Consider the following 25,208-nt stretch of genomic DNA (forward strand, 5'->3'; position numbering starts at 1 on the left):
TCAAAAATAAGTCGAAACCACATTTTCAGTTTTGATCTCAGAGACAATGCTTCGTTAAGGGAAGCTGTAGTCCCTATAACTTTAAGGAGATAATTGTTAGAATGTTGTTGAGTTGCAACATACTCTCCAAAGTTTTACAAATGAAATTTTAGAAACCGTATGGCTAATCAACATCAGAGGATAGTCAAGATGGCAAAAGTTGTTAATGAGGAAGAACACACAAGGTAGAAGAAGTCACAATGGTTTGCTTTTACTTGAGGCCCCTTCCATACAGCTGTATGAAATCCAAATTGAACTGGATTATATGGCAGTGTGGACTCAGATAATCCAGTTCAAAGCAGATATTGTGGATTATCTGCCTGTGTAGAAGGGCCCTGAGAAAGGCAAGACTGTGCCCCTTCCTCTCCTCCTCCTCTGAGCTAAGTGAGCTCCAACAGTGTTTGCACTTTGACTTCAGTTGCCAGTAACTGAAATAAGATAACGGTTATCCCTGGCTGTTGCTGCCATTTCTCCACCCTAGAATTCACAAAGAACATAAGTGGCACAACAATGAAGAGTGTAGTGGTGTTTTGAGCTTCATTTAGGTTCTCCTAGGATGGACATCAGACTGGCAACAACGATCCGCATAGTCAAAGCCATGGTATTCCCTGTAGTAACCTACGGATGTGAGAACTGGACCTTAGGGAAGGCTGAGCGAAGGAAGATCAATGTTTTTGAACTGTGGTGTTGGAGGAAAGTTCTGAGAGTGCCTTGGACTGCGAGAAGATCCAATCAGTCCATCCTCCAGGAAATAAAGCCCGACTGCTCATTGGAGGGAAGGATACTAGAGACAAAGTTGAAGTACTTGTGTCATGAGACAGCAAAGCCTAGAGAAGACAATTATGCTGGGGAAAGTGGAAGGTAAAAGGAAGAGGGGCTGACCAAGGGCAGATGGATGGATGGCATCCTTGAAGTGACTGGACTGACCTTGAAGGAGCTGGGGTGGTGACGGCCGACAGGGAGCTCTGGCGTGGGCTGGTCCATGAGGTCACGAAGAGTCGGAGACGATTGAACGAATGAACAACAACAACAGGATGGACTATGCTCTTGCCTTTTGCCACTCCTCTCAGAGAAGGGAATTATTTCAAATATAGATAGACACACCCACACACTTAACTGACAACACAACCATTTTAATTAATTGGTTCCTATCTATGAGTCATTGCCAAACAGTGGTGACACACACTATGGCTCCATGGAAACCCTTGTCTGCTGACCTACTCAACTGGATCATTTGCCAGACAATCAAATGAAAAAAAGGGGTAAAAAGAGTTTGTGACTGGGGAAAAATTAACATTAGAGAAATTTGAACATAAACTTACACATCTACTCTGAGCTGAGGGATACTTTTCACCAACCTTGTTGATTGAAAGCAGGTCTTGGATGAGGAACCTACCTAGTTAAAACAAACTCTATTCACACACTCCAGTCATCATCTCATCACTTTTGTTTGTGGTAGAATGGACCTTAATAAATGTTTTTATTTCAATCTACTTTTTGCTAGGAGCTGTTTTAAAACTTTTTAAAATGTTTCTAATTTTATATAACTATTATTATTATTATTATTATTATTATTATTATAATATTTGTATCCTGTCCTATCTCCCTGTGGGATTCAGGGCAGCTTCTAACAAACAGGCAAACATTCAATGGCAATATAAAAATAGTAGCCATAAAAAATTAAACAGAAATTCACGAAAATTAAATTACAGCACCAAATATTATACAACAAAACTTTAAAATTAAACAGTTCACAACATAAAATATAAACTGCCTTGCAACAGTTTTGGGAGACCTTTGTCCAAAACATGAAACTGGAATATTTACTCTAATTGAAAGATTTTTAAAAAAACATACAAAAGAAAGCTAGGAGAAAATTAAGTATTGTACATGTTGGGCTCATTTCAGTGAAGATGAAGGCAAAAAGGCTAAACCCAATATTTTATAGTGAAGGGGTTTTTTGAGGATCTGAAAGATGATAAAAAGACAATCCATGACAATATGGCTATTAATCATACTGTGTGACATCTTCACATGCGCTTGATAAAACCTTGAAGATAATTCTGTTCTAAAAAGTTATGTAAAAGCTTTGAAGGTCTTTCTTTGGTGTCATATGTCAAGTTCTTTGCACTGGAGCCAAGATGATTCAGCATGTCTGACCTTAAGGGCAATAAAATATGAAAAGTAAAGAGGGCATGATTATATCTCAGCAGGAGAATGCCCTGTGCTGGCAGGCTCTTTGAGTAATTATTACTTGTCTGCTTCCCAAGAGTATTGCAGGAGAACACAGAAGAAAGGCATCTCTCAACCAGCCATTCACTTCAATTGGCTTTTTCTTGTGCCTCATGCATTTAGTGATGATGCACCTGATTTCAAGAAAATTGGATGAGATCAATGACATTTCCTGTCTGAAGCAACAGTGAGTTTTGGATTGGCTGATTTCAAGCAAAATATTCACATGTAGTATGATTCAGAAAATGATAGAATCATATAATTGGAAGGGCCATCTTGTCCAATCCCCAGCCTTACACAACTACCTAAAAGAAGCACATCTAACATCTGTTTTTAAATCTCCAAATATGGAGAGTCCATCACATTCCAACTGTTGAACAGCAGTTATGGTAAAGACGTTCTTCCCACTGCTTAAGTGGAAACTTTTTTCTTATACAGTAAATTGAAACCATTGGCTCATGTTCTAGTTTCTAGAGAAGCAACCCCCCCAAAAAAAAATACTTGCTCCACATCCCATCCCAGCAGATATTTAAAAATGGCAATCATGTCATCTCTCCATCTTCTGTACAACTACTTAAGTAATTCCTCATACATAACATGGTTTCTAGAACTTTGCTCATCTTGTTTGCCTTTTTCTGAGTGTGCTCAAGTTTATGAATATCCTTCTTGATCTCTGGTACCCAGAACTGGACACTATATTCCAGGCAAGGTCTGACAAAAAAAATAATAGAATGACATTACTACCGCCCGCCCCCCCCTCAATCTGGAATCTATACTCCTATTGATCCATCATCTTCAAACCCATAAGCAAGAAAGCAATTTCCCATCTGCAGAAGGTCATCTGGCAACTGGAATAGATCACATAACCCACAGATCAAATGATAATTGTATGAAACAACTATTGAAAGCCATCACATGATACTTGTTCAGGCTTTTATACAACAATGAAAACTGTGCCAGGAGGGGACAATTCTTGTATGGATTGGATCCCCTTTAAACTTGGAAGTGTTGCCCCAATGTTGATATTCACCTAAAATCATAGAGTTGGAAGAGACCTTGTGGGCCATCCAGCCGCTGTTGAAAAGCCTCCATAGAAGGAGCTTCCACCACACTTCGGGGTAGAGAGTTCCACTGCTGAATGGCTCTCACAGTTAGGAAGTTCTTCCTAATGTTCAGGTGGAATCTCCTTTCCTGTAGTTTGAAGCCATTGCTCCATGTCCTAGTCCCCAGGACAGCAGAAAACATGATTGCTCCCTACTCCCTATTACTTCCCCTCATATATTTATACATGCCCACCATATCTCCTCTCAGTCTTCTCTTCTGCAGGCTAAACATGAGCAGCTCTTTAAGCTGCTCCTCATAGGGCTTGGTCTCCAGACCCTTGATCATTTTAGTCGCCCTCCTCTGGACACATTCCAGCTTGTCAATATCTCTCTTCAATTGTGGTGACCAGAATTGAATACAGTGTGATTCCAGGTGTGGTCTAACCAAGGGAGAATAGAGGGATAGCATGACTTCCCTGGATCTAGACACTATACTCCTATTTATGCAGGCTAAATTCCATTGGCTTTTTTAGCTGCAGCATCACATTGTTGGCTCATGTTTAACTTGTTGTCCACAAGAACTCCAAGATCTTTTTCACATGTACTGCTGTTGAGCCATGCGTCCCCCATTCTGTATCTTTGCATTTCATTTTTTCTGCCTAAGTGGGGTATATTGCATTTGTCCCCATTGAACTTCACCTAAAGCACAGCAATGATGATCCAGGACATTTAAGATTCTGGTCAGTTACTCAACATTTTTATGGGAAGAACTACTATTCTCCTCCTGCATAGAAATGTCTTCTGGTTGCAGACCCATAGTGGAAGAGAAGGACTGAAGATGAAGCAACTAGCATTTGTGAGGTGCAAGGAAGATTCTTTACCAGCCCCACATATTTACTTGAACCTGTCTCTGTCTCACTATAAAGAAAACCAAAAAATAACTTAATTTTGAAACCCAGGGCAGCTATACTGTGTGTTTACCTCCTCCCACCCAACGTCAACTTTTCAGAAAGTCTCAGATGGGGTACATCTGGCCTTTGAACCTCTATTTGCTGATCTATAATTTAAACAATTCTGATCCGCTTGTTCACACTGAGATTCTCCAATCTGTTTTCATTTCTCACAAAGACAAATAATATGGCTGTAGATACAGAACATGCATCTATTTGTCAGAGAGGTATCCTCAGCCCAGTCTTATGAATGAAATATGTCTGACTATTGTCTTCAAAGTACATATTTTAGCTTGGCAGGACCTCAGGAGCCACAAACAGAATCATCTCACAACCAAAAGCCCTTTCTTTCTTTCCAAAGACGGGGGGCGGGGAGAGAAAGAAACATGATGACTTAAGAATTGGGAAGAATAGGGAAAGAGAAGATATTACTATTAAAAATAAAACCCCAAAGGCCACCGAATAATTGAAGAATCACTGGGGCTCAATGCATGACTTACACCTGATTTAAATAATCTTGGGAAATCTTCACTGACTAGGATGTATGTCGCCTGTATTTGAGTCATCTCGGGACACAGTTAAAGAGGAAGATCTTGAACAAAAACAAATGTCAACTTCAAAGTCAGTCTTGGCTTACAGGCAGAATTATTATGCTACTTTAAGGCTAGCAAATGTGGAAAAGAAAGCAAGTCAGCAAAAGCTTCTTTATTTGATAGCAGGGTGTGATAGACTCCCAGATATTGATCCAATGTTTACATACATCCCTTTTCTCCCTCCCTGCAGTCCTGTCATGCCTTCTCTTTGATCATTCCCAACATCTGGGGAAAATCTTTTAAATTTCTTCCTTTTATCCCTAGAGGCTTTGGAGAAAATTCTGGAGAGAAGGCCCCTGAATGACGTAAGGGGTGCATCTATTAAATCCCGCAACCTCTAAGGCTGGATCAGAAGCTCATTGAGTGCATTGTCTATTGCATCTCAATTAAAAAACAGAAAGGATTTAAACAAACATTTATTAGGCAGATGTTCAGGTTTCAATTATTCTCATGTTACATTTAATACTGACAATATTTATTGTCATTGTTGTGTGCTTTCAAGTTGTTTCTGATTTATGGTGACCCTAAGGCTAACACAGGGCTTAATGAGGCTGAAAGTGTAGAATTAGTTGAAGCTCACCCAGTGGGTTTTTATAGCCAAGCAGGGATTTGAACCCTGGTCTCTAGAGTTGTTGCCCAGCACTCAAACCATAGCACTGCAATGGTTCAGTGTGAAAAAGTTACCCTATGGTATTTTTAACTATGTCACTTTCACATAGTATTTTGTTGTTGGCATATACCCTCAATCAATCAAATGCAAATATTAGTTTGGAGTACTGCTGGCTCTCTGTATCTACAAATTGTGCATCTGTGGATTCAACCAACCAAGCCTCAAAAACATTCAAGAATAAAACTTCCAAAAAGCTGACCATACACAGAGCACTATGCTAACCTGTGAGTATACTCTGGTGTAACTTCCCACCATTTCACAGATCCTCAGACTTTCTCCAGTAATCATTTGAATTGTTTGTTATGGAACATCCTTTTACTATGCCATGTTGAAGAGGACAAGGGGCCTGATCTGAGCCTCTTCAATTTGACTTGGGCATTTGCAGCTTTTGGTATCCATAGGGTGATCTAGAACCAAACCCCACCTGATAACAAGGACCCAATATACTAAGTATTAGCACATGATAGTGTGCAAAATTTGCCATGCCCTTAACTTAAAGAGTTCTCTTCAGATGAGGAAATAAGTCAGGACAATCTGTGGAGAAGAAATCTGAGGGAGGATGAGACTGCAACAAACTGCCTCCCCACCGATACCTTTTTCAGGGATCCAGCACTACCTCCCCAGAGACCCAGCATCCCATCCCCTTGGAAGAAGATCCAGAGGCTGAGCTACCTCACCCTTTTGGAAAACATCTCTAGAAATAACATCTGGAACCTGGCCAGCTATGAGTGAGTCCCTTGATTCAAAAGAGCATCTAAAAACATAAACTATACACTTAGAGAGAGTTTGGTATAAAACATCTATGCTGGAGGCACGAGACTGCTTTCAGTGTAGGTCTCCTCATTCCATCATGTGTCCGTCCCCCCATCCCCCCGTTCTTGGCACACTTCCTTGGCTTCTCAATCTTGGCACATCCTTTGGATTACACTTTTATGTGCTTCTTGCTTGCATCTGAAACTAGTAGAATGTCCTCTTAACATATCTCTCATCCTTCTTCTTTTAATTCTGATGCCTTGTAAACTGCCTTTGTCACCCCAGACCTGCTTTGATTTTCCTCCTGGTTGTTCTGTACTCTGTAATTACTCAGATTCAGCACTTGACATCCTAAAGTAGGCTATGTTGTGTAGAACAGCTTTAAAAAAAATCACATACAATATCTAATAATTTTAGAGGGACTGGATGGCATGCGATATGATGATGGGATAACTATGATTAGCTTGTTGTTGTTGTTGTTCATTCGTTCAGGTGTCTCCGACTCTTCGTGACCTCATGGACTAGTCCACGCCAGAGCTCCCTGTCGGCCATCACCACCCCCAGTTCCTTCAAGGTCAGTCCAGTTGCTTCAAGGATGCCATCCATCCATCTTGCCCTTGGTCGGCCCCTCTTCCTTTTGCCTTACACTTTCCCCAGCATAATTGTCTTCTCTAGGCTTTGCTGTCTCCTCATGATGTGGCCAAAGTACTTCAACTTTGTCTCTAGTATCCTTCCCTCCAGTGAGCAGCTGGGCTTTATTTCCTGGAGGATGGACTGGTTGGATCTTCTCGCAGTCCAAGGCACTCTCAGAACTTTCCTCCAACACCACAGTTCAAAAGCATCTATCTTCCTTCGCTCAGCCTTCCCTAAGGTCCAGCTCTCACATCCGTAGGTTACTACAGGGAATACCATGGCTTTGACTAGGCTGATCTTTGTTGCCAGTCTGATGTCTCTACTCTTTACTATTTTATCGAGACTGGACATTGCTCTCCTCCCAAGAAGTAAGCGTCTTCTGATTTCCTGGCCACAGTCTGCGTCTGCAGTAATCTTTGCACCTAGAAATACAAAGTCTGTCACGGCCTCCACATTTTCTCCCTCTATTTCCCAGTTGTCAATCATTCTTGTTGCCATAATCTTGGTTTTTTTGATGTTTAGCTGCAACCCAGCTTTTGCGCTTTCTTCTTTCACCTTGATTAGAAGGCTCCTCAGCTCCTCCTCGCTTTCGGCCATCAGAGTGGTGTCATCTGCATATGATTAGCTTAGAATGCCTCTAAGAGGGGACTACACAAAAAATGATGCAAGAAGATAAGAAGCTCTGCACCTTTTAGTCATGACAATTAAGTTAAATGTCCATATTTAAAGCAAAACTTAGAAAAGTTCTCTCTTTTCATATGGTAGTTTTCAAAATCCCCACACCTGTATGGCCGAAGGTTAAGTAGAAAAAAAAATCCAAGCTCTGGTTTAGATATAGGATCCATCTGTATTTAGCATAACGGTGGGGGACATGAGAGAAGCCTCCTCACAGGATTGCAAGATCTACAGAGACACTCGCTGGAACACCCCAGCAAGCGAGAGTCCAAAAGTGGCAGGCCCAAATCCAGCACCTCAATCCATGGGTGATACCAGATGAGAGACTCCCCCCTGGGCACACAGAAGACTGGGTGACTTGGAAGGCGCTGAACAGACTGCGCTCTGGCACCACGAGATGCAGAGCCAATCTTAAGAAATGGGGCTACAGGGTGGAATCCTCGGCATGCGAGTGTGGAGAAGAACAAACCACAGACCACCTGCTGCAATGCAACCTGAGCCCTGCCACATGCACAAGGGAGGACCTTCTTGCGGCAACACCAGAGGCACTCCAAGTGGCCAGATACTGGTCAAAGGACATTTAACCAACTACCAAGTTTGCAAAATCTGTGGGTTTTTTCTTTTTCTTTTTAATCTGTGTGTTTGTTTTGTTCTGTTAGAATTGTAACACAATGGTATGGTTGCTGATGACACGATAAATAAATAAATAAATAAATAAGCATAACGGTGAGAGAAAACAGCAAAAACCATGCCCCCCTGCTCTTCTTGTGGATTTCCCTAATGCATTTGCTAGCTATTTTTGAAAAGAGAATGTGGAACTAAATTAATTGTTGGAATGCTCAAGCATGGCACTTATGTTCTTTTTACAATGTTTAAAGAAGATTTGACTTGTGTTGGCCTTTCCTTGTCAAAAAAGTAATCGGAGACAAAAGAGTAGAATTCCAAATGCATGTTTGTACTGCAGATCCAACTTCTGCTTGGCAGAGTGTGGGCTCATATGCATATATAATGTATTCAGTTCTGAGCTTCTGCTTCATTCAGAGCTGCCTTAATGCTAATAAAAATGCTTGTTGTTTCTTCAGATACCAGAGGAAAGTGGTTTATTTCATGGCATGTATATGTAACTTGATTTCTTTTATCTCTGTTTCTTCACCTTAGGTATCAAGGGTGACACCAAGTTGATTGGGATTGTTAAATCATCAAGAGATGGTAAACACATCCAAATTGGCCCTTCCAAATTGGGGTGGTGAATTTGAAATGCCAAATGAGATTAAGCATAAGGACAGAGTCACAGTTGGTCCCCAGAGCCATCAGTCCAATCCCTTGCACTGCAGGAAGATACAATCAAAGCACTCTTGATAAATGGCCATCCATCTGTTTAAAAACTTCCAGGGAAGGTGACTCTACCACACTCCATATTGTAAAATGTGGTGCACTTCAAAGTCAAAAAGAGGCCCTGATATGATGGAGTCTAGCCCTACGGTGAGTAACTAGGAAAACGCTTAGTTGTAGTAGGAGTTGTAGTATATTAATCACTCCTATTTATAGCTTGCCTCTTCCCCAGAAGGACTCACAGTGGTTGAATATGTCAACCTAGTGTGTGGCCCTTCTGCAAACACATATTCTATAAATTTTCCCCATGTTTTCCAAAAATCATTTATTTTCCATATTCCCTTTTTAGTCTTAATACCGCATGACAATTAATCATTTATTGCTATCCTCCATACTTCTTTATACCAATCTTCTAGATGAAAATCATGCTTTTCTTTTCAATTTTATGGCTTTTATCAGCCTTGAAGCTGTTAGTAAAATGAGGATTAACTCCTTTATTTCTTGTGATATTTTAATATTATAGTAAAAGTATTCTCTTTTTTAAAAATTCAAGTTTCTTTGTGATTTTTCCAACTCTTGTTTTTCTAGTTCTTTGCTCTTTGCTATCACTTTATTATTGCTTGTTTATCCTTGTTCTTCATATATTTCCTTTCCAATTTCTTAATCTCCATTTCTAACATCTTTTCTTATGCATCTTGCTGTCTTTCTAAATTATATTCTTCTTCTTCAGTAGCAATTCTCAACACATTTGCCTTTTAAGTTCTCAAAGATCATTTACAAATATTCTATTGGCTTATTGTTAGAAGCCAGCAAGATTACAAAAACTGAGAAATATTGAGAAAGTGATTTATTAGATTGCCTTCAGTTAAGTTAATTAAAAATAATTCCAAACTGTCAGAATTTATTCTGCTTATAAGTTTATAGATCCTATAAGAGTAGAAGCAGGTTATAGTTTACAGATCCAGTGGTGAGATCCAAGCGAAGCAAATCAAATAGAATCAGTCAGGTCACCATTACATTAAGTTCAATCAAGTACATCAGGTAAAGGTCAGTCAGACAATATCCAGTCAAGTCTTGCAAGGTTAAGGTCAACTGGTGACAGTAAGTCAGAACAAATTAAGTCAAGCAAGTTAATGACTGTTTTAGTCTTAGTAACTTCAGGCAAGTGGTGAGCAGCACTGTAGTAGCTATTATATTTTATTAGTAGCACTGTACAAGAAAATATCTCAGGAAAGAAGTGTAGTCAATCGAGGCTTGAAAACATTCACAAAGCTTGCCAAAAAGACAAATGAATGGCAATGAATACATTCTCAGTGAAATCCAAAATCATGAACATGTAAGTTGAGAGAAGACAGAATTAGAAATAGAATGCACAGTACAAAAATACTTCATTACAGGTGGATTGATTCAATCATGGAAGTCATAGCCCTGACTTTAAAGGGTCTGAGTAGTGCTTGTGATGACTGGGTCTCTTGGAGATCTCTCATTCACAGAGTCAATATAAGCTGACCTGATGGCAATTAACAACAACAGAAATCAAGTATTCTCTTAACTTCAACTCTGGATAGTTTATAACTCTTTGAAGGCTTGTGACTATATGCTTCAGGAAATATGGCTCCCAGAGAAACAACATCCATTTCAAGATGGAAAGGGCTCACTATGAGTGACAACAAAGAAACTAAATTCAATCTACTATCCTGTCAGGGAGTCCAGTCCACAAGCAAAAGGAACACCTCAGGTTTTGTCCTTTGGGTCATTCAAAGCAAACTAACTTGGTCAAGGTTAAGGAATAAGTATAGGTTTCATTTATTAATTTATTTATCAAAAATAGAACAGCTTCCTTAATGCGGCAGCACATAACGTATTGTCAATCTCTAATCTCATTTTCCCATGTTGAAATGTTACTGACTGCTTTGCCACCCTGAAGTCACAATGCTCAATGACATATTAAAAGGAATATAGTATGTTTATGAGGTTAAATAGTAGAGCAACATTTGCAATACATGTTGAAGAAGGGTTGGTAGTTACATCTTTCAGTTTAAGAGCACACTAATCCATGTGTGGTGTAGCAGAATGGGTTAAGAAGCAAAGTCATAATTCTTTCCACATTTGGTGGCCCTACTGGGCTGCAAGTGATCATTTTCCTATAATAGCAAATTGAATTGAGTCTAGAGAGGAACTGCCAGTAAGTTCAACTGTTGCAGAATAGATGCAATCTGATCTCAAGGATGAGTACTTCTTCTTGCCACATTCTGGAGCAACTGCGGTTTCCAAAGACTTCAAAAGTGCCACATTGTGGTTAGACAGTCATATAATCATCTCATGGTTACCTGGATTTATATAAATAATGTCATTATTTATATAAATAACCATAGAAGGATTTTACATAGCTATACTCTGCTTCATGATGGGAATCTAAATTTATCAGGACAACTGAGAAGAACTTCACAGATTTTTCATTGAGACTGTTAGCCATCAGTATCTCAAACTTCGCTTACCTGCTATGTTAACAGATGGAGTAGACAATCTCATGGTGAAACAAATTTTGGGAACAATAGTAACATCTCAAAGCTTTAAAAAATATATGTATGTATATCGGGATTGGTCAAACAGTTTACAAGCCACATGTCACCCTTCGACATATACATTAATGCAGGGGTCCTCAAACTTTTTAAACAGAGGGCCAGGTCACAGTCCCTCAAACTGTTGGAGGGCTGGGTTATAATTTGAAAAAAACATGAATGAATTCCTATGCACACTGCACATATCTTATTTGTAGTGCAAAAGACACTTAAAAACAATACAATAATTAAAATGAAAAACAATTTTAAAGAATATAAACTTATTAGTATTTCAGTAAGAAGTGTGGGCCTACTTTTGGCTGATGAGATAGGATTGTTGTTGTTGTTGTGTGCTTTCAAGTCATTTCAGACTTAGGTTGACCCTGAGTGAGGGCCGGGTAAATGACCTTGGAGGGCCACATCCGGCCCCCGGCCCTTAGTTTGAGGACACCCGCATTAATGCGTAACTCACAGAAGTATTTTTCTAACCTCTTTTTTGCATTATGTATGATATTTAAAAATAAACATTTTTCAAGATTTACTGGGTATACCACAAACTAGCAGTCCACTGAATTAAATATACAGGAATGTAAATGCTAGATTTGAGCCAAGGATTTTTTTAAAAATGCAATTCACAAGGACTACTATTGGTTTACATACTATTTTTACTTCATATTTTGACTGAAATGTTTACATGAAATAAATAAATGAAATTGAAAAAACATCTACTTTTAACCTTTTTATTTTTGATATTTTCAATGTTAATAAAATGCAAATTTCTTAGATGTTTCCATAGTTTTTTACCACATTAAATATGTGTTTTCAATAAATAAATATCTCCTCCTAAATAGAACCTTTTCTCCAGTCTTTCCTCTGAATATTAATGTCTTTTAGACCAATTCTGGTAAGTTTGCAGTTTCAGGTTCATTTAATAGCTGCTTTGAGTCCCCTTCAGGAAAAATAAAGCAGAGTAATAATAATAATAATAATAATAATAATAATAATAATAATAGTCTCATCTGTCCCAGAATTTGTATGACAATTCCCCAAATACCTAGCCAGCATTTAGAACACACAGAGATGAACAAAATTCCAAGCTGTGGTTTGTTCAATTAATATGGTCTAATCCCCTTTCCCCAAGAGCTAAGAATATATTATTTCCATGCCAATTTTATTCAGTTCTTCTGATGCTAAAGAGGCTTGATTGGTCCAGGTTCGGCATGGAGCAACATTTATGGTTGTACGGAGAAATATAACCAGCTCTTTCATGTCCAGTTCTAGTACTGGATTTGGTAGCAACTGCCTGAAGTTGTATTCCTTCAAATGGTCATAGCCTCCCAACTGTATAGGACTGGAAGAACTACTTAGTACAGCTTCCCTAAAGGTATCTTTATCTTTAGCTCACCCTGCTCTCCGAATTTGAACCTCTGACCTTTTGGTCAGCAAGTTCAGCAGCTCAGTGGCTTAACCCACGGTGCCACCGGGGGCATAGCTATCCTACCATGCAAGAATACACAAGAAGTCCTCCTGTAAGACCTCCTTAATCAGATACAGGAGGTCCTTCCTAGTATTTGTATGGATTTTGTTTTCTTGACATTTGAATCCATTGCTTCATGTTTATTTATTTATTTGGGGTTCTTGTACCCCGCCCTTCTCACCCCGAAGGGGACCCAGGGCGGCTTACAGCTGCAAGGCGCACTTAGACGCCTGCTACACAAACAATCATCACAAAAATATAACAGTACAAATTCCCACAATTCAACATTATCCAATAAAATCAGTAAAATGATAAAATCAGTAAAACAATACAAACCTGGATCTTCCTCCTACCCATCAGTGTACATTAACTCAAAGATCTGTTTTTGGTTCCATTTCGACAATCCTGCCGATCTTACACATCTGATTGTCTTATTTGGTTGTCATTGTCTAATTGCCTGGTTGCCCAAAGGCCTGGTTCCACAGCCATGTCTTCACCCTCCTCCTGAAGGAGAGGAGGGTTGGTGCTGTTCTGATTTCCCCCGGGAGTGAATTCCACAGGTGGGGGGCCACCACTGAGAAGGCTCTGCTTCTCGTCCCCACCAGCCTCACTTGTGAGAGTGGTGGGGTCGAGAGCAGGGCCTCCCCAGATGATCTCAAACTCCGAGGTGGGACGTAGAGGGAGATACGTTCGGACAGATACACTGGACCAGAACCGTATAGGGTTTTGTAGGTTAAGACCAGCACCTTGAATTGTGCTCGGAATTGAACTGGCAGCCAGTGGAGCTGGCACAACAGGGGGGTGGTATGCTCCCTGTATGTCGCTCCGGTGAGCAATCTGGCTGCCGCACGCTGGACTAGTTGGAGTTTCCGAACAGTCTTCAAGGGCAACCCCACGTAGAGCGTGTTGCAGTAGTCTATCCGGGATGTAACAAGAGCGTGGACCACCATGGCCAGATCAGACTTCCCAAGGTACGGGCGCAACTGGTGCACAAGTTTTAATTGCGCAAAAGCTCTCCCGGCCACCGCCGAGACCTGGGGTTCCAGGCTCAGCGGCGAGTCCAGGATCACTCCCAAGCTGCGAACCTGCGTCTTCAGGGGGAGTGTAACCCCATCCAGCACAGGCTGTAACCCTATACCCTGTTCGGCCTTCCGACTGACCAGTAGGACCTCTGTCTTGTCTGGATTCAATTTCAATTTGTTAGCTCTCATCCAGTCCGACACAGCAGCTAGACACCGATTCAAGGTCTGGACAGCCTCCTTGGTGACACAACATGTTATGAAACAACATAATAAATACATCCCAAAAATTAAAATAATTATAAATAAACCTGCTCACCAGATTAAAATAGCCAGAATTAAAATCATCATCCAAAGCCGTACAAGTACAGCCCAATAAAATCTTGTCTTTCCCAGATATTATTTTCATCAATATAACAAACTTAAATTGTATGAAGTACAGTAGTGTGAAGGGAAAACGTAAGAAAATCATAAAATTTACTTCATTTGATTGAAAACAGAGGCTTCGGGTGATTATTGTTGTTTCTGGGTTTGGGAACATGTTGTTCTAGTCTTGGTGGACCACTACTCTCTACAGTACTGACCTAGGGTTCAGAATTCATATTAATGCAAGGTCTTGACACTGCAGTTTATACTTATCCTGTCACTCTTGCTGCCAAAAATTTGTATCTTCTAATTTCCCAACAATTTGGATATGTAGCTGCCCTGAAATGACTTTACATTTTTCTGCAACTCTCCGGAAACCTCTGGAAGTCATCCATTATCAACAGCCTCGTAGAATTGTGACACATCTGGAGGGCATGCAAATCCAGTAGGAACTCACTAACTACTTAAGGAAGCTATTTCAACAACATTAGACTGCAGAGCATATGTGCGTGAACATTAGACAAAATGTTGTGTGGCTTTGTTCAGATCATTTCTGATCCTTTGACAACCCTAAGAGCTCCCTAATATATGGTGTTCTTCACAAGATTGTTTAGAGGTGTTGTTTGGCTTCCTCTGAAGCTGAGGGCCCATTCAGATAGGGCCCAAAATATGTGAGTTCTCGTACTTTTACTGGAGGCATAAACAACATCTCCAGGAAAGGAGGAATAATTTGTGACAAAGCAGGAAAACCCAGCTTTGTCATTGCAGCACAATAGTTACTGTTCTGCATTGGGGACAACCCACAGGAAATGCCCATTTTTTCCCCTGGGTGGTGGGAAGTGGGTTTAGTGTATGTCTTGAAATGCCCAGAGAGGTGACTTGCCCAAGGTTACTCTGTAGATTTCCATAACCAAGCAGAGATACAAAGTCATAATCCAAAGTTCAAATCCCTATACCACACTGATTCTCAATAAATAAATATATACATGATCAGATTTCTTAAAGTCTATATAATGATATGCCATGAGACCATCTGATTAGACTATAGTGACTATGCATGAAGGTAAAACTTCTCATAGCAAAAACTGAAGACAAAGTGCTTTTCAGCAAGCCAAAATGTCGAGTCTTCCAGCTGTGCCCCATTTTTCAATTTACAATAAGGGAATTTGGTGAAATCATCAACAGCTGAAACAATCTTTCAGTGCATTGTGACCACAGTCAGCTCACTCCAATGTGCTCATTTGGAGGATACATTGATAGAACATTTACAAAGGTGTGATTCGACACAACAAAATGCCCATTGTACATCCTGATACAATCAGTCTCGTCTGAATTGTGAAGCCTCAGGACTGGTTCATACTTGAATAGGAGATCATCTGGAAATATCAGAGATCCACGAAAGATGAAGTCATGTATGGCTGCTATCCGTCAGAGTTGATGATTCCAAGCTAGATGGGTTACTGTCATTCAGTATAAGGTTTTGTACGTTCCTTTGCTTTTTGTTGTTTGAGGGTCAAATCACGTATGACTCAGGGTGACCCTAAGATGAAAGGGGGAAGGGGGGTTTCGAGCAAGAAATTTCAAGGAGTTTACAATTTTCTATCTTGGAGGCTTTGATCAGTCAAACTTCCAAGGCCAAGACAGGATTTGAAATGTGGTTGCAGAAAATTCCACAATATCTGGTTTGAACTGAATTATCTGAGACCACACTCAGATAATGTGGGATTTTCTGTGTGGAAGGGCCCCAAGAGTCTTGTCCAACACTCAAGCTACTATACCATGTCCTTTACGCATTGTTATTAAATCAAGGTGTCATTAATAGTTAGGAAAGTGTGACCTTAATCCTACAAGTAGTCCCAACTACAATACACACATTGAATTGGACAATTCAGATAGTTCTCCCCAAGAGATTTATGGATCTGAATGGATTCTTGACAGCTTTTGAGGAATTTCTTGTTGCCTTGGTAGGTGCATCCACTAAAGCCCTTGCCTGACCTCTGCAATGGGGAAATTCCATGGAATCCTGGGATTTGTAGTTTCATGAGGGTTCAGTACACTTTGACAGAAAGGGCTAAAGACCTTGTAGAACTATGTTTCCTATGAGTCAATAGCATTCAGCCATGGATGTTAAACTAGGATCAAACTGCATTAATTCTACAGAGTTAGATGCACCCTTGGTTTCTGTAGTTGATACATATCAAGTTGATGTAAGCTGTATTCCTGCTTGTCCAGTGTTGTTGGATACATTTTAGTTTGTGCAACCTGTGGACATTTGTGATGTATCAACCGTTTCTATATTTTTCACTTTAAATTTTAAATTTCAATTTCAACTTCATATGTTTTCTTTTATTTTTATATCAATTTTGTGTTGTTATTTTGTTGATTTAAATTTATATTGGTTATTTGATATATATTTTTATTTTCTTAACCAAGAATGGGCAACTTGGAAGTCCCTGAACAGACTCAGAAGTGTAGTTGGCAGATAAAAAGGCAACCTGGCAAAATGGTACTACCTAGAAAAATCCTCCACCTTGGGTGACTATAGAGCAGAATACACACTTCAGCATTGCCCACAATGCCCTGCCTCATGCACAGAGGAGGAATTGTTGAAAGCTACAGACAATGCAGTTGCTATTGCCTATTTTTGTTCTATAACTATTTAGCTGCTTGTACTCCCTTTATTTTATCGGTTTTATACTTATTTATTTATGCAATGCTTTTGACACAAAATAAATAAATAAATTTATTATATTACTCTTTATTGTTTGCATTGTTCACATTGCTATAAGCCGCACTGAGTCCCTTCAAGGGGATGGAGTGAGATGTAAAGTTTATTATTATTATTATTATTATATATTCAATAAATAAAAAACCAATATTCAAAATAAATGTATACAACATTGCTTCACTATTCAACAAATCTGTCCTAAACTAGGATTAATAGAATTGGGACAAGTTCATCTTCTTTTACTGCAACTTTCAGAATCCATCAGGCAGCATAGCTACTATCAGGTATAGCTCAAAACTTTTCCAAATTCTACTTAAGAGACAAATAAGAATGACATCACCACTCCATTTAGATTTCTATTGCTATCCTTCTATTTTTATTCAACTTGATTCACTATTCAAGCAGGTACCAAAGCATTCCCTTAACACTGAAAATTCTCCTACCAGCCGCAGTAATGCCTCCTAGGAGCTAAAAAAAAATAAATAGGGGAAAGACCCATCAAACAAACATCAACTGGCACGTCAAATCTTTTTGAAATTGTTTTATTATGGAAAATATCATTGGTGGCTAACAACCTGTTGGCCTACTTTGGAATATTTGTCTTTGAGATATCAACTAGCTCAGCTCAAGCAGTCCATTATAAAGTGCTGTTTGAGAAAAGTTGCCTTCTGTTTACTTGAAACAAAGCTCACTGCAAAAACAGCATTGAATTTTTAGTGCTGTCTTACTCATTTTCAAATCCAGATGTACCAGTGCCAGGCAAAACACTGGGCCACAGTGCACAAGGTCAGTTGATCTATCCGTCATGCACAGAAATGATATTCTTTTCTACCAAGGTTTATTTTCCTTCTACACATGCCTGTTTTGGTCACTGCAGGTCATCTTAGATTAGCCCCGAAACATCTGCCCATTAAAGTCTTAGCCAGTTTCATTAGTCAGCATAGGAATTACTCTACACACCACCCACATCAGCACAGAAGGAGATTCCAACAACTGCTATGGTAATTTGTACAGTGAAATTCCCCAGACTCAATGAGTTCTTGCAATGCAGCCTTGCTGTACCTTCTTTAATCCCATTTTCAGCAGCCTACAACCATACACACAAAAACAAAATATTGGAAGCCTGGCAGGATTATATTAAAGCATGAATGGTTTTGCAAATGTCTCTTTTGCAATATGAATTGCATGGAACACTATGAACAGAGAAGTAACCTGCTTCTAGGTACATTTACAGTTGCGCTGTAGAATTAATATAGCTTGACCCCACATTAACTACCACACCTTAATGCCATGTAATCAAGGCTCACCAAACTGCAACTCCTATGACTCCACAGTATTGAGCCATGGCAGTTAACATGGGGTCAAATTATATCAATTCTATGGTATAGATCAGTGGTTCCCAACTTTGTTTTGACCAGAGACCACTTGACCAAGAACCACTTTGACCTGTGACCACTCTCCAACATTAGTATCAAAAGGGTTAAGAAGCAGTTTTTGGTCAACTTTAGATTTGGTTTGGCTATTTGGGGTGCTGATTCAGAAAACTGCATTGGATAGACCACCTCAGCTCTAGTTTCTGGTACAGAACATATGCCATACAGTAGTCTCCATCTCATTATCCACAGAAAACCATATTTAATAATCTAGAGCTGATGTGATAGTAGTAATCTTTTGTGGGTAGTCAGCCACTCCCCTCTCAACATCCCCGTTGCCTTGGCACTATAAGAGGGCTTTGTGAGATGAGTCGCTCTCGTTGCTGCGTGGTTTTGAGGCAACGGTGTAGCAAAGGTGAGGCCGCAGACCATATTTTTGTTCTTGTGGGTCACTGGTGATCCATGGACCACAGGTTGGGAATCACTGGTATTGATCCACCCTCACTTTTCTCCCCCCCCCCCCCCAGTAACTTTTGACTTTCCTAGGAGATGGGTTTTGGCGAAAGTGGGGCATATTTTATAGTGTGTATTGAAAGAGTTAGATGAATCAATCCACAATCATGGAATATACAAAAAAGAAGGGGGAAAAAAACTTTTATTTCAGATGCTACAGGAGGGAGGCAATCCAAAGAACAAACAGGAGATGTAAACAAATGCAAAGTAGAGCTTCCAACTGGGCTGCTTCATAGGAATAGAGATCTGATTTTCAAAACAGATATTAATATTCTGCTATATACAGCTGTTCACATACCCTAATGCGGTTCTGCTGCTCACAAATCACACTGGAGTCAGCAACATAAGGGGCAAGTCTTTCTCTCCCCCCCCCCCCCCTCCAAGATTTAAATCAGACGACAATACTCCCACTATTGTTTTTGCTTTTAATCTGGCTTGTCACATGAACAACCAGATTAATCCAATTGAGAGGGTTATGAGTGGCCACAACGTAGGAGGGCGACGTGACAAACAGCAGGAGTCCGTTTTCACTCTTAAGAGCCCCTGCTAATGACATAATTTTATTACGGTCTTATTACATCTCTCTTCATTCATCTGTGTTCTTCTAATACGATTGCCCTAACACAAGTCATTTGAGCTGGCCTGCCTCTCACCCATGGTAATGATGATCAGTAAGACCTGGGCTCTGTTATTAATCATAATTGTATTGTTGTATTTCTGCTATGGCCCTTTGCCATTTGGAGATTTAACTGAATGAGAATGAAGCAATGTTTCCGCAAAGCCCCGGTTCCTACAGAACATTGCTCTTCTCCTGAATCAGAGGCTCATGTTACTTCACTGCGGCTAGAACTGTTCTTATGAGTAGTATATCATTTTAATCATTATTGCACAAGGATGCAATAATAGATTTACAAAATCATTTCTGGTTCTTTCTGGCTCCCTTTCCTCTGAGAAAAACAGTTAAAATCTTCACTTAGAACACCTGAAAACTGTCTCATCCTCCCAGAGCATGTCTCTAGATAAAGATAAAGATTTTTCCCTGACATTACATCCAGTCTTATTCAACTCTAGGGTTGGTGCTCAACTCCATTTCTAAGCCGAAGAGCTGGTGTTGTTCATACACACCTCCAAGAACATGTGGCTGGCATGACTGCATGGAGCACCATTACCTTCTCGCTGGGGCAGTACCTATTGATCTACTCACATTTGTATGTTTTTGAACTGCTAGGTTGGCAGAAGCTGGGGCTAACAGTGGGAGCTCATCCCGCTCCCCAGATTCAAACCTGAGACCTTTTAGTCAGCAAGTTCAGCAGCTCAGAGCTTTAACCCACAAGACAGAAAATCCCACAATAACCTGAGTGTGTCTCTACTGTAGAATTAATACAGTTCAGCACTACCTTAATCGCCACGTCTCAATCATATAGGATCCTGGGAATTGTAGTTTCACAAGGTATGTAGTTGGGTAGGAGAATGCTGGTGCCTCACCTAACTGCAAATTCCAGAATTCCATAAAACTGAGCCATGGCAGTTAAAGTGGGGTTTATTTGTTAGTAAAGACGCAAGAAAATTACTTTTTGGAGAGTACAACTCCAGGACTTATCAGTAACTGAGAGACTCTGGGAGTTGTCATCCAATAAATGCACTCTCCTGAGCTCTGCAACACAAGAGGTCAAGAAGCGAAGAGCACTCTTTGACAGAGAAGACTAAAGACCTTCTTAAAAACCCCATGACTGCAGAGCAATGAGTTATGGCAGTTTTTAAAGTAGTAGAGAAGTGCCAAAGTTATACAGTGTAGATCATGCACAGGGAAACTTTGGGCTCCCGGGTGTTTTGGACTTCAATTCCCACAATTCCTGGCCTCAGGCTCTTTCCTTTCCCCTCTCAGCCACTTAAGCGGCAGAGGGGGGAAAGGAAGGGGCCGGAGGCCAGAAATTGTGGGAGTTGAAGTCCAAAACACCTGGGAGCCCAAAGTTTCCCCATGCCTGGTGTAGATACAATCCCAGTTGTGCTGCTTCATGATTAAACCTCCAGAGTGTCCTATTCTTGGCAGCAGAGTGGGAAGATGGGCCATGCAGTCCTGTTCCTCTTACTTTCCCTCTATTCTGCTGATGTCCCAAGCCTAAGTACAATCCATCCCAAAAGAGACCTAGTCCAGTTATGCAGCCAGGGCTCGGACTTCATCTTGTTGGGACTACAACTCCCAGCATCTCCCAACGAGGCTACTGGAAGATGCTAAGACTGGGACCTTTCCCATGCACAAAGTTGTACCACCCTTTTCCTCTACTGCCTCTACTGCCTCTACTGCATCTACACTGTCGAATGAATGCAGGGCTCACAGTTGTGGAATCCTGGGATGTGTAGTTTGGCGAGGCATTATGGCCTTTGGAAAACTACAACTCCCCTGGTTCCATGGCACTGGGGCATGGCAGTCCAAGTGAGGTCAAACGGCACCTAATGGGTTGCATTTCCGAAGCAGCTAAGCCTCAAGCTCCCATTTCTCCTTCGCTTCTAGCGTTGCTTTCAAAAAGGCAAGGAAGGAGGACTCACCCTTTGATTTTCTCCCTTGAATCAGTCCAGGGGAGTGGAAGAGCTGCTGTACCAGATGCTGTTTCCCTCCGGGTCCGCCCGGGTGGGCTGCTTTCGGTAGTCCACACGCAAGCGCTTCAAACGCGCGGCGCCTTGCAGCTTGGAGCCGCTGCTGATGCTGATGCCTCTGCTTGTGCTTCCAGGAGCCTGTGACGTCAGGAAGCCTCCTCCACCAGGCAGGGAGTTAGTTCTTGTGGCATCTGTGGGCTGCAGTTTCTCTCCGGAGCAGCATTGGGATGGATAGTTTCCCCTACTTCAAGGAAGGAAGGCTTTCTGGAGAGGAGGCTGAGCCCTCTGCGGAGAGATGGGGGTAAAGACACATCCTGGCAAAGTGTGGAGGGGGTTCTTGGGGTGCATCTACTACACTGGAGAGAAGGATATTAGAGGCAAAGAGGAAGTATTTTGGCCACATCATGAGAAGACAGGAAAGCTTAGAGAAGACAATGATGCTGGAGAAAATGGAAGGAAAAAGGAAGAGGGGCCGACCAAGGGCAAGATGGATGGATGGCATCCTTGAAGTGATTGGCTTGACTCTGAAGGACCTGGGGGTAGCCACAGCTGACATGGAGCTCTGGCATGGGCTGGTCCATGAGGCCATGAAGAGTCTGAAGCGACAGGGTGAAAAGGGTGAGGTGTAAATATAGTAAATAAAATAAATAAATAAATTCTGTCAAAAAGTACTGGTGCCTCACCAAATAACAACTCCCAAATTCCATTCATTCTACATACAGTGTAAGTGCAACCCAAGAACCCCTTCTGCACTTTGTCGCAATGCATCCTTACCCACATCTCCCCCAATAGGGCACAGAAAGTCTTTTCCCCTTGAAGTATGGGAAACTTTACATCTCAAAGACTTGGGGTACTGGTCCACCTTGCATTGGAGTGAACCTGCTGCTTGTCAATGCCATTAGAAATCCCTGTTATATGGCATTAGAACCTCTAGCAGAGAATTCCCAGAGTATCATCAGATTAAAATCATAATTGTTATAGTAGGAGCAAATTACTATAATATTATTACTCTACTTTTCTCCCAAAGTGGCTATAACTGATTACACTGTGGATCGCAAAATTCATTTATGTAGATGTTGTTAGTACTGCTGTTCTCAGTATTCCTCACTATTGATTCTGACTAGATTCGATGAGAATGGCAGTCTAGCATGACCTTTTGGGCTCCCCTCCACCCCCAACTGCCATATTTTGGGACCAGAATATAGACATAACTGGCTCCTTTCAATAAATTTGTTTGTACATATGAATCTTCAACAAAGCTCCTGTTTATTTACATCACTAGCACACAGCAAACAACCTTCTTGGTGGTAGTCCACAAGCTTTGAAGCTCTTTATACTAGGAAATCTTTCTGCTGTTGGACAACAGCTAAAATATGTAAAGTCGCCTTGACCATATGTAAAGCTGCCTTCAGTCCGCTTCAGAGTATAGAAAGGTAGGATACAAATAGAGTAAATAAATAAATAAAATGAGAATGAATGCTGTGTAGCAATATTCTGTTTGCCTCCTCTGAAATTGCAGTCCCTCTTTATAGAGTTGTATAGCTGCAGTTGTTTACGTCTTTGTTGTTTATGCTGGTTTATTGGTACTATATCTGAAATTGTTAGTCTTTTTGAAGGTTCCATTGTGGATGAAAAAAGTGGGACACAAACATTTTAACAAAATAAAAATAAAAATAAATGCCTCTTCAAATAGCAAGCAGCTATCGTCCTGATTCATTCAGGACTGTTCCAATGCTGTATCATTCCAACCCACACGTGGTCGAGGCAAATTACATGGTTCTTCTTGCGGGCCTTTCTGTATCTAGCAACACTGATGGGGAAGAAACCACATAATTTTCCCTCTTTGCCTAGATACCATCAATGCAGGATTGGCTGTGGGGAAGTACCTCCCATACCCATTAATATATGACCCAGCCCTCAACCAAATCGATGAAAGATGGCACAACGTGTGGCCCAGTATACACCCCCTTTTTAAGCCTTAATGTTCTTGGGCAGCTATTGCTGGGATGGCATAATCAGAGGGCAGCAGCACAGATGCAGAATCTGGCAACTATGATGAAGCTAAGCAAATCTGGTTCTGATTTGTTCTGCTGTGGAGGTTATCTGGCGATAAAGGCAGGATACAAATATAGATCAAGATCCTGACTCAAAGGATATGATACATAATATTACAGTGATCGGATTGTGTCATTCACCATGCTGGTGAAGGACAGCTTGCACAATGTCCTACTACAAGGGTTATGATTTCAGTCTGATGATACACTGTTGGTATAAGGGTCCCAATGGTGTAGCTCCACCTCTGCTTCCCTCCCCAGAATGCTAGGATTATATCATAATGCAATTCAACTTTACATGATCCCAAGCTGAGTTACTGAGTTAAATTCCCAACAGGGTGCAAGGCATTGGTTTTAAAGTGCAGTGGCACCTACATGTCTCATGTCCAGAAAGGTGCGTCTGGACAGTGGATATGAATGGAAACATTCCTGGCAGTTGATAAGCCAGACGGGCACAACTCCGAACTGGTTCTACAACAAGAAATCTTCACCTAAACCATTCCCTTTAGGGATCTTCAAGAAAACAAGTTCATGTTATCTTATCAATTCCAGCTCATGACCCACAATAAATTGTTGTCCTATAGTGGGAGCAAATTCTTTGAACTGGTTTCCCAGCTTGCCATTTGCAGAATTAATGCAGTTTGATACCACTAACTGCTATGACTCAATGCTATAGTATCATGGGATTTGTAGTTTGGTGAAACACCAGCATTCTTTGGTAGGGGCTCAAGAATGTGGGTGCTTTAAAAACTACAAATCCCAAGTTTCCAAAGACCTCATAAAACAACAATTCCCATGGTTTCACTTCATTGAACAAGGGCAATTAAAGTGGTGTCAAACTGCATTAATTTCTTGTTCCAAAATGCATGCTGCTTGATGATAAACTGACAAGATATGCACAAATTATTTACAGAACATGATGGAGCTGATAGCAAATTTCACTGCATATCTTCAGCATAATATATATACACTCACAACAATTGTTTGCATTGCTCATATATAGCCAATGTAAATATAGTACAATCTATAGTACTGTGTGTTTAGTGATGGAAATGAGAATAATGTCTGCAATAATTCAGGCAAAATTCACTTTGATTAATGGGTATGAAAACATGCTGTGCCCGGATTCTGAGAATGGGAGGGTAGAATGGGAAAGAATAAAATATTGTTAAATCACAAGGAATCACAAGGAATCAATGTACTAAACTTTGTTTCCAAACTTTGCACATGGTTTGCTAATAAACACAATTTCCTTCTTTAGAAAATCTTCCAAACTGGGAACAAGTGTTCACTTACTGGTACAACACTGAACACTTTTCTTTAGTTATATGTTTCTATTATATTTAACTAGGATAAGAAACAAAAAAAAATGAAACATGATATAACGAGAAGTTTGTCAGTGCTCCATTAAAACTATGTTTTATTGTTTTATTGCATTATATGTTTTAATTTTTTAAATAATTTGATATGTTATATTTATTATTTGTTATACAATGCAGCATTGAATTTTCCCCATAATCTGTAAGCCACTCTGAGTCCCCTTTGGGGTTGAGAAGAGCGGGGTATAAATATAGTAAATAAATGAATGAATAAATTTTGCTG

The 25,208-nt window shown here is 40.4% G+C and overlaps 1 protein-coding gene across 2 annotated transcripts in view; it reads right to left on the minus strand.

Moving 5' to 3' along the window:
* The window catches only part of DAAM2 (dishevelled associated activator of morphogenesis 2), a 246,966-nt gene extending 225,270 nt beyond the window's left edge, over positions 1-21,696 (minus strand). For both annotated transcript variants that reach the window (XM_060754094.2, XM_067464194.1), the window contains exon 1: positions 21,505-21,696. The gene's annotated coding sequence lies outside the window, so the exon portion shown is untranslated. The remainder of the gene's footprint in view (positions 1-21,504) is intronic.
* Positions 21,697-25,208: the final 3,512 nt, after the last annotated feature.

Source organism: Anolis sagrei, chromosome 1 (assembly GCF_037176765.1).
Source record: "Anolis sagrei isolate rAnoSag1 chromosome 1, rAnoSag1.mat, whole genome shotgun sequence".
Taxonomy (NCBI): domain Eukaryota; kingdom Metazoa; phylum Chordata; class Lepidosauria; order Squamata; family Dactyloidae; genus Anolis; species Anolis sagrei.